The sequence below is a fragment of the Arachis stenosperma genome, chromosome 4, assembly GCF_014773155.1.
Source record: "Arachis stenosperma cultivar V10309 chromosome 4, arast.V10309.gnm1.PFL2, whole genome shotgun sequence".
In the NCBI taxonomy this organism is placed as follows: Eukaryota; Viridiplantae; Streptophyta; class Magnoliopsida; order Fabales; family Fabaceae; genus Arachis; species Arachis stenosperma.
Genome location: NC_080380.1, coordinates 105,383,679 through 105,394,444, shown reverse-complemented (window position 1 = coordinate 105,394,444; position 10,766 = coordinate 105,383,679). Strand labels below are relative to the sequence as shown.

The following is a 10,766-nucleotide window of genomic DNA, read 5'->3' as shown; positions in this document are numbered from 1 at the left end:
TCTTTTCCTCTGACACCTCAAGGAATCTCTATACTGTGACATAGAGTATTCCATATTTTCTTGTTCTCTTCTCTTTCATATGAGCAGGAACAAAGACAAAGGCATTCTCGTTGAAGCTGACCCTAAACCTGAAAGGACCTTGAAGCGAAAGCTAAGAGAAGCTAAGGCACAACTCTCTGTTGAGGACCTGACCGAATTCTTCAAAGAAGAAGAACCTATGGCAGCCGAAAACAACAACAATGCCAACAATGCAAGGAAGGTGCTGGGTGACTTTACTGCACCTACTCCCGACTTCTATGGGAGAAGCATCTCTATCCCTGCCATTGGAGCAAACAACTTTGAGCTTAAGCCTCAGTTAGTTTCTCTAATGCAACAAAATTGCAAGTTCCATGGACTTCCATTGGAAGATCCTCATCAGTTTTTAGCTGAATTCTTGCAAATCTGTGACACAGTCAAGACTAATGGGGTTGACCCTGAGGTCTACAGACTGATGCTATTCCCTTTTGCTGTAAGAGACAGAGCTAGAATATGGTTGGACTCTCAACCTAAGGAAAGCCTGGACTCTTGGGAAAAGCTAGTCAATGCCTTCTTGGCAAAGATTCTTTCCACCTCAAAAATTGAGTAAGCTTAGAGTGGAAGTCCAAACCTTCAGACAGAAAGATGGTGAATCCCTCTATGAAGCTTGGGAAAGATACAAACAATTGATCAGAAAATGTCCATCTGACATGCTTTCTGAATGGAGCATCATAGGTATTTTCTATGATGGTCTCTCTGAACTATCCAAGATGTCTTTGGATAGCTCTGCTGGAGGATCTCTTCATCTGAAGAAGACGCCTACAGAGGCTCAAGAGCTCATTGAAATGGTTGCAAATAACCAATTCATGTACACTTCTGAAAGGAATCCTGTGAACAATGGGACAAGTCAGAAGAAAGGAGTTCTTGAGATTGATACTCTGAATGCCATTTTGGCTCAGAACAAGATATTGACTCAACAAGTCAATTTAATTTCTCAAAGTCTGTCTGGAATGCAAAATGCACCAAGCAGTACTAAGGATGCTTCCTCTGAAGAAGAAGCTTATGATCCTGAGAACCCTTCAATGGAAGAGGTGAATTACCTAGGAGAACCCTATGGAAACACCTATAATTCTTCATGGAGAAATCACCCAAATTTCTCATGGAAGAATCAAGAGAGACCTCAACAAGGTTTCAACAATAATGGTGGAAGAAACAGGTTTAGCAATGGCAAGCCTTTTCCATCATCTTCTCAGCAACAGACAGAGAATTCTAAGCAGAACCCCTCTGACTTAGCAACCATGGTCTCTGATCTAATCAAAACCACTCAAAGTTTCATGACTGAAACAAGGCCCTCCATTAGGAATTTGGAGGCACAAGTGGGACAGCTGAGCAAGAAAGTTACTGAACTCCCTCCTAGTACTCTCCCAAGTAATACAGAAGAAAATCCAAAAGGAGAGTGCAAAGCCATAACCATGGCCGAATCTGGAGAGGAAAGAGAGGAAGTGGACGCCACTGAGGAAGACCTCAATGGGCGTGCACTGACCTCCAATGAGTTCCCTAATGAGGAACCATGGGAATCTAAGGCTCAAAATGAGACCATAGAGATTCCACTGGACTTACTTCTGCCTTTCATGAGCTCTGATGAGTATTCTTCCTCTGAAGAGGATGAGTATGTCACTGAAGAGCAAGTTGCTAAATGCCTTGGAGCAATCATGAAGCTAAATGACAAGTTATTTGGAAATGAGACTTGGGAGAATGAACCTCCTTTGCTCACCAAAGAACTGGATAACTTGTCTAGGCAGAAATTACCTCAAAAGAAACAAGATCCTGGGAAGTTTTCAATACCTTGCACCATAGGCACCATGACCTTCAAGAAGGCTCTGTGTGACTTAGGGTCAAGTGTAAACCTCATGCCTCTCTCTGTAATGGAGAAGCTAGGGATCTTTGAGGTACAAGCTGCAAGAATCTCACTAGAGATGGCAGACAACTCAAGAAAACAAGCTCATGGACTTGTAGAGGATGTTTTGGTGAAGATTGAGGACCATTACATCCCTACTGATTTCATAGTCCTAGAGACTGGGAAGTGCATGGATGAATCTATCATCCTTGGCAGACCCTTCCTAGCCACAGCAAAGGCTGTGATTGATGTTGATGGAGGTGAACTGATCATTCAAGTGAATGAAGAATCCTTTGTGTTTAAGGCTCAAGGATATCCCTCTGTCACCATGGAGAAGAAGCATGAAGAGCTTCTCTCAAATCAGAGTCAAACAGAGCCCCCACAGTCAAACTCTAAGTTTGGTGTTGGGAGGCCACAACCAAACTCTAAGTTTGGTGTTGAACCCCCACATTCAAACTCTAAGTTTGGTGTTGGGAGGTTCCAACATTGCTCTGAGAAAATACGAGGCTCCATGAGAGCCCTCTGTCAAGCTACTGACATTAAAGAAGCGCTTGTTGGGAGGCAACCCAATGTTATATTTTATATATTTTCCTTTGTTATTTTATCTTATTTTGTAGGTTGATGATCATGAGAAGACACAAAATCAATTGAAAAAGCAAAAACAGAATGAAAAACAGGAAGAAAAACAGCACACCCTGGAGGAAGAACCTACTGGCGTTTAAACGCCAGTGAGGCTAGCAGTTGGGCGTTTAACGCCCAGTCTGGCACCATTCTGGGCGTTTAACGCCAGAAAGGGGCACCAGACTGGCGTTAAACGCCAGAAAAGGGCAAGAACCTGGCGTTAAACGCCAGGAATGGGCACCAGCCCGGCGTTTAACGCCAGAAATGGCTCAAAACGTGATTTTGAATGCCATTTGGTGCAGGGATGACTTTTCCTTGACACCTCAGGATCTGTGGACCCCACAGGACCCCCACCAACCCCACCACTCTCTCTCTTCTTCACCCATTCACCAATCACCTCAATACCCCTCCCCCACTCCTATATAAACCCTTCTTTACCCCTTCATTTTCATACAACCTAAATCCCACTTCTCACCCTCCTTGGCCGAATACATAAGCCACTCCCTTCTTCCTCATTTCTTCTTCTTCTACTCTCTTCTTTCTTCTTTTGCTCGAGGACGAGCAAACCTTTTAAGTTTGGTGTGGTAAAAGCATTGCTTTTTATTTTTCCATAACCATTTATGGCATCCAAGGCCGGAGAAACCTCTAGAAAGAGGAAAGGGAAGGCAAAAGCTTCCACCTCCGAGTCATGGGAGATAGATAGATTCATCTCAAGGGTGCATCAAGACCACTTCTATGAAGTTGTGGCCTTGAAGAAGGTGATCCCCGAGGTCCCCTTTTCACTCAAAAAGGGTGAATATCCGGAGATCCGCCATGAGATCCGAAGAAGAGGTTGGGAAGTGCTTACCAACCCCATTCAACAAGTCGGAATCTTGATGGTTCAAGAGTTCTATGCCAATGCATGGATCACCAAGAACCATGATCAAAGTGTGAACCCGGATCCAAAGAATTATCTTACTATGGTTCGGGGGAAATACTTGGATTTTAGTCCGGAAAATGTAAGGGTAGCATTCAACTTGCCCATGATGCAAGGAGATGAACATCCTTACACTAGAAGGGTCAACTTTGATCAAAGGTTGGACCAAGTCCTCACAGTCATATGTGAAGAGGGCGCACAATGGAAGAGAGATTCAAGAGGGAAGCCGGTTCAATTGAGAAGGCATGACCTCAAGCCCATGGCTAGAGGATGGTTAGAGTTTATTCAACGCTCAATCATTCCCACTAGCAACCGATCCGAAGTTACTCTAGACCGAGCCATCATGATTCATAGCATCATGATTGGAGAAGAAGTGGAAGTTCATGAGGTCATAGCTCAAGAACTCTACAAGGTGGCGGACAAGTCTTCCACCTTGGCAAGGTTAGCCTTCCCTCATCTCATTTGTCACCTCTGTTATTCAGTTGGAGTTGACATAGAGGGAGACACCCCTATTGATGAGGACAAACCCATCACTAAGAAGAGGATGGAGCACACAAGAGACCCCACTCATCATGAAATCCCTGAGATACCTCAAGGGATGCACTTTCCTCCACAAGACTATTGGGAGCAACTGAATACCTCCCTAGGAGAATTGAGTTCCAACATGGGACAACTAAGGGTGGAGCACCAAGAACACTCCATTCTCTTCCATGAAATTAGAGAAGATCAAAGAATCATGAGAGAGGAGCAACAAAGACAAGGAAGAGACATTGAGGAGCTCAAACACTTCATAAGACCTTCAAGAGGAAGAACAAGCCGCCATCACTAAGGTGGACCCGTTCTTTAATCTCCTTGTTCTTTATTTTCTTGTTTTTCGAATTTTAGTGCTTATGTTTATCTATGTTTGTGTCTTATGATCATTAGTGTCTATGCCTTAAAGTTATGAATGTCCTATGAATCCATCACCTTTCTTAGAGATTGTTCTTAATTGAAAAAGAAAAGAATTGCATGAAGTTTGAATTTTATAACAGTTTAATTATTTTGATGTGGTGGCAACACTTTTGTTCTATGAATGTATGCTTGAACAGTGCATATGTCTTTTGAATTTGTGGTTCATGAATGTTGGCTCTTGAAAGAATGATGAAAAAGGAGACATGTTACTGAGGATCTGAAAAATCATAAAAATGATTCTTGAAGCAAGAAAAAGCAGTGAATACAAAAAAAAAAAGAGAAAGCAAGCGAAAAAAAAAATGAAAAAGAAAGGGAAAAAGGAAAAGAAAGAAATAAAGTTGTGATCCAAGGCAATAAGAGTGTGCTTAAGAACCCTGGACACCTCTAATTGGGGACTTTAGCAAAGCTGAGTCACAATCTGAAAAGGTTCACCCAATTATGTGTCTGTGGCATGTATGTATCCGGTGGTAATACTGGAAGACAGAGTGCTTTGGGCCACGGCCAAGACTCATGAAGTAGCTGTGTTCAAGAATCATCATACTTAACTAGGAGAATCAATAACACTATCTGGATTCTAAGTTTCTAAAGAAGCCAATCATTCTGAATTCCAAAGGATAAAGTGAGATGCCAAAACTATTCAGAGGCAAAAAGCTAAAAGCCCCGCTCATCTAATTAATACTGATCTTCATAGATGTTTTTGGAGTTCATTGCATATTCTCTTCTTTTTATCCTATTTGATCTTCAGTTGCTTGGGGACAAGCAACAATTTAAGTTTGGTGTTGTGATGAGCGGATAATTTGTACGCTTTTTGGCATTGTTTTTAGTATGTTTTTAGTATGATATAGTTAGTTTTTATTATATTTTTATTAGTTTTTAGTTAAAATTCACTTTTCTGGACTTTACTATGAGTTTGTGTGTTTTTCTGTGATTTCAGGTATTTTCTGGCTGAAATTGAGGGATCTGAGCAAAAATCTGATCCAGAGACTCAAAAGAACTGCAGATGCTGTTGGATTCTGACCTCCCTGCACTCGAAGTGGATTTTCTGGAGCTACAGAAGCCCAATTGGCGCGCTCTCAACGGCGTTGGAAAGTAGACATCCTGGGCTTTCCAGCAATATATGATAGTCCATACTTTGCCCAAGATTTGATGGCCCAAACCGGCGTTCAAAGTCACCCTCAGGAATTCCAGCGTTAAACGCCGGAACTGGCACCTAAATGGGAGTTAAACGCCCAAACTGGCATAAAAGCTGGCGTTTAACTCCAAGAAGAGTCTCTACACGAAAAATTCTTCATTGCTCAGCCCAAGCACACACCAAGTGGGCCCGGAAGTGGATTTTTATGTCATTTACTCATCTCTGTACACCTTAGGCTACTAGTTTTCTATAAGTAGGACCTTTTACTATTGTATTTTCATCTTGGTAGCTATCTTTGAGTTTCATGCTATCTTAGATCATCTGGGAGGCTGGCCTCACGGCCATGCCTAGACCTTGTTCTTATGTATTTTCAACGGTGGAGTTTCTACACACCATAGATTAAGGTGTGGAGCTCTGCTGTACCTCGAGTATTAATGCAATTACTATTGTTCTTCTATTCAATTCCGCTTGTTCTTTGTCCAAGATATCACCTGTTCTTCAACTTGATGAATGTGATGATCCGTGACACTCATCATCATTCTCACTTATGAACAAAGTGACTGACAACCACTCTTGTTCTACAAGCATACGAGGCTTAGTGAATATCTCTTGGATTCTTGATACACGATGCATGGTTGATCGCCTGACAACCGAGTGCTCGCCTGACAAATGAGCCAGCCATTCCGTGAGATCAGAGTCTTCGTGGTATAGGCGAGAACTGATGGCGGCATTCAAGAGAATCCGGAAGGTCTAACCTTGTCTGTGGTATTCTGAGTAGGATTCAATGATTGAATGACTGTGACGTGCTTCAAACTCCTAGCAGGCGGGGCGTTAGTGACAGACACAAAAGAATCGATGGATTTTATTCCGGCCTGACCGAGAACCGACAGCTGATTACCCATGCTGTGACAGAGCATAGGCGACGTTTTCACTGAGAGGATGGGAGGTAGCCACTGACAACGGTGAAACCCTACATGAGCTTGCCATGGAAAGGAGTAAGAAGGATTGGATGAAGACAGTAGGAAAGCAGAGAGACGGAAGGGAAGGCATCTTCATACGCTTATCTGAAGCTCTCACCAATGATATACATAAGTATCTCTATCTTTATCTTTATGCTTTATTCGTTTATCACTATACCCATTTGAGTCTGCCTGACTGAGATTTACAAGGTGACCATAGCTTGCTTCATACCAACAATCTCCGTGGGGTCGACCCTTACTCGCGTAAGGTTTATTACTTGGACGACCCAGTGCACTTGCTGGTTAGTTGTGCGAAGTTGTGTTTATGCCATGGTATTGAACACCAAGTTTTTGGATTCATTACCGGGGATTATTTGAGTTGTGAAAAGTATTGATCACAATTTCGTGCACCAACACACAAGGATAGGATAGGTTAGTTGGAGACATTGTCCTTGGGTAGTTCCATTTCTTCATTGATGAAGCCTATTCCAGAAAAATGTGGTTACCCGGACCGTGTTTGGTGTCTTATCGCATTGGTGGAGTTACTTTTTATGACTGTATGTGTGATTTAGGGGCTTGCGTAAGTATCATGCCACTGTCTATATTTGCAAGGTTGAAGCTAGCTCCATTGAAAAGGTCAGCCGCCAAGTTTGTCTTAGCCGACAAGAGTGTGATTACTGTAATGGGGATAGCCGAAGATGTACTTGTGGCAATCAAGGACTTGGTAATTCCAGTTGATTTCTACATCCTTGAAATGCTTCCAACAAAGAATAGAAGTTCTTCCTCCGTTCTACCTGGTATACCCTTTTTGAAGACCTCTAAGTTCAAATTAGATGCCTTCACCGGTACAAACTCCTTTGAGGTCGGAGACAAGATAATCAAGTTCAACTTGGAAAAAGCCATGAAACACCACCCGAAGAGCATTCCATCCTCCGATGTGATGTAATTGATAAGGTAGTGGCAGAGGTGCAAAGAGAAGATCACAACAAGTTGCACTACCCTATTATTGAGGAGAAGGATTGCCATGAGGGTGAATAAGAGAAAGTTGTTGAGAATGAATCCCATGAGCTTGGTGAAAAGGAACCTCCAGTTGAAGCAAAAAGTGAATTGAAGCCTCTTCCGTCTCATTTGAAGTATGCTTTCCTTGAGGACAATCAAAAGTTTCCAGTCATTATTGCTAGTGAGCTTGGTGCACGAAATTGCAATAACACTTTTGCAATCTCGCACAACTAACCAGCAAGTGCACTGGGTCGTCCAAGTAATACCTTGCGTGAGCAAGGGTCGATCCCACGGAGATTGTCGGCTTGAAGCAAGCTATGGTTATTTTGTAAATCTTAGTCAGGATATCAGAAATTATCAGGATTGATTGTAAAAAGCAAAAGAACATGTAATGGTTACTTGTACTGCAGTAATGGAGAATGGGTTGAGGTTTGGAGATGCTCCATCTTCCGAATCTCTGCTTTCCTACTGTCCTCTTCATCAAACACGCATGTCTCCTTCCATGGCAAGCTCGTGTAGGGTCTCACTGTTGTCAGCAGCTACCTCCCATCCGCGCAGTGAAAGCTAATGCAAAGCACTCTGTCACAGTGCCGCCAATCACCGGTTTGGTTCCCTCCCCTACCGGAATAGAATCACTCTTTTGCGTCTGTCACTAACGCCCAGTAGGTTACAGGTTTGAAGCACATCACAGTCATTCAATCATTGAATCCTACTCAGAATACCACAGACAAGGTTTAGACCTTCCGGATTCTCTTGAATGCTGCCATCAGGTCCTGCCTATACCACGAAGATTCCGATTAAAGAACCCAAGAGATAACTACTCAATCTAAGATAGAACAGAGGTGCTTGTCAGGCACGTGTTCATGGTTGAGAATGATGATGATTGTCACGGATCATCACATTCATCCGGATTAAGAACAAGTGTTATCTTAGAACGGAAGCAAGCATGATTGAATAAGAACAGTAGTAATTGCATTAATCCATCAAGACACAGCAGAGCTCCTCACCCCCAACCATGGGGTTTAGAGGCTCATACTGTGGAAAGAACGTGTATGAAATGTTATGAGGTCATAAGGTTCTGATTACAATGTCAAAAGGTCCTATAAGTAGTAAACTAGTATCCTAAGGTTTACAGAAATGAGTAAATGACAGAAAATCCACTTCCGGGCCCACTTGGTGTGTGCTTGGGCTGAGCATTGAAGCTTTTATGTGTAGAGACGTTTTCTGGAGTTAAACGCCAGTTCTCATGCCAGTTTGGGCGTTTAACTCCAACTTTTAATCCAGTTCCGGCGTTTAACGCTGGAATTTCTGAGGCCGGATTGCTACGCGGGTTTGGGCCATCAAATCTTGGACAAAGTATAGACTATTATATATTGCTGGAAAGCCCAGGATGTCTACTTTCCAACGCCGTTGAGAGCGCGCAAATTGGGCTTCTGTAGCTCCAGAAAATCCACTTCGAGTGCAGGGAGGTCAGAATCCAACAGCATCTGCAGTCCTTTTCAGTCTCTGGATCAGATTTTTGCTCAGGACCCTCAATTTCAGTCAGAAAATACCTGAAATTACAGAAAAACACACAGACCCATAGTAAAGTCCAGAAAAGTGAATTTTAATTAAAAACTAATAAAAATATACTAAAAACTAACTAAAAGATACTAAAAACATACTAAAACAATGCCAAAAAGCATACAAATTATCCGCTCATCACAACACCAAACTTAAATTGTTGCTTGTCCCCAAGCAACTGAGAATCAAAATAGGATAAAAAGAAGAGAATATACTATAGACTCCAAAATATCAAAGAAACATAGCTCCAATTAGATGAGCGGAACTAGTTGCTTTTTGCCTCCGAACAGTTTTGGCATCTCACTCTATCCTTTGAAGTTCAGAATGATTGGCATCTATAAGAACTCAGAACTCAGATAGTGTTATTGATTCTCCTAGTTAAGTATATTGATTCTTGAACATAGCTAATGTATGAGTCTTGGCTGTGGCCCAAAGCACTCTGTCTTCCAGTATTACCACCGGATACATACATGCCACAGACACATAATTGGGTGAACCTTCTTAGATTGTGACTCAGCTTTGCTAAAGTCCCCAATTAGAGGTGTCCAGGGTTCTTAAGCACACTCTTGTTGCCTTGGATCACAACTTTATTTCCTTCTTTTTTTTTTTTTTTTTTTTTTTCTTTTCTCTTTTTTTTTTCGAAATATATTTTTTTTTCACTGCTTTTCTTGCTTCAAGAATCAATTTGATGATTTTTCAGATCCTCAATAACAGTTCTCTTTCTCCTCATTCTTTCAAGAGCCAACAATTTTAACATTCTTAAAACAACAAATTCAAAAGACATATGCACTGTTCAAGCATTCATTCAGAAAACAAAAGTATTGCCACCACATCAAACTAATTCAACTAGTTTCAGAGATAAATTTCGGAATCCTGTACTTCTTGTTCTTTTGTGATTAAAGCATTTTTCTTTTAAGAGAGGTGATGGATTCATAGGACATTCATAGCTTTAAGGCATAAACTTTATTAATTTTATTAATTAAGAACAAGACTCAGTTATAGATATAAGATGAGACTAAAATAAAGGAAAGAGATAAAAAAAAACGAAAAACAGAGGCCTCTAATGATAGAGGTTTCACAGAGTTAGGACTCAACAACCTTGATTTTGAGAAGTGGATGCTCCCCCAGCTTGAGAGGAGAGCTTTTGGCGTTTCAGTTCCTTGATATCACGCCCCTGCTTCTCTTGTTCCTTCAGCAATTTGCAGATCATGCAGTTCTGATTCTGCTGTTCTTCCTTCAGTTGCTCCATAGTCTCTTGCAGCTTGTTGATGGATGCTTCTAGGCTGGCCCAGTAGCCAATTTCAGGGAATTCAGGGAGGAACTCACGCGCCCTCCTTTTGATGGAGTTGTCTTGCACTTGTCCTTCCATTGACTTCTTGGTGATTGGGTGTTCAATGGGTATGAACTCATCTACTCCCATCTTTACCCCAGCCTCTTTACAGAGCAAGGAGATCAAGCTTGGGTAAGCCAGCTTGGCTTCAGTGGAATTCTTGTTTGCAATTGTGTAGATCTCACAAGCAATCACATGATGCACCTCCACTGCTTTTCCAAGCATAATACAGTGAATCATCACTGCTCTCTTGATGGTGACCTCAGAACGGTTGCTAGTGGGCAATATGGAACGCCCAATAAAGTCTAGCCAACCTCTTGCAATTGGCTTGAGGTCTCCCCTCTTGAGTTGGTTTGGGACACCCTTAGAATTGGTTATCCACT

At 42.0% G+C, this 10,766-nt stretch overlaps 1 non-coding gene across 1 annotated transcript; it reads right to left on the bottom strand.

Annotated features, from left to right (window-relative positions):
• Positions 1–623: 623 nt before the first annotated feature.
• On the bottom strand, positions 624–727 carry LOC130978809 (small nucleolar RNA R71). The gene has a single exon (XR_009086422.1). It is a non-coding gene; the product is annotated as a small nucleolar RNA R71 (small nucleolar RNA).
• Positions 728–10,766: the final 10,039 nt, after the last annotated feature.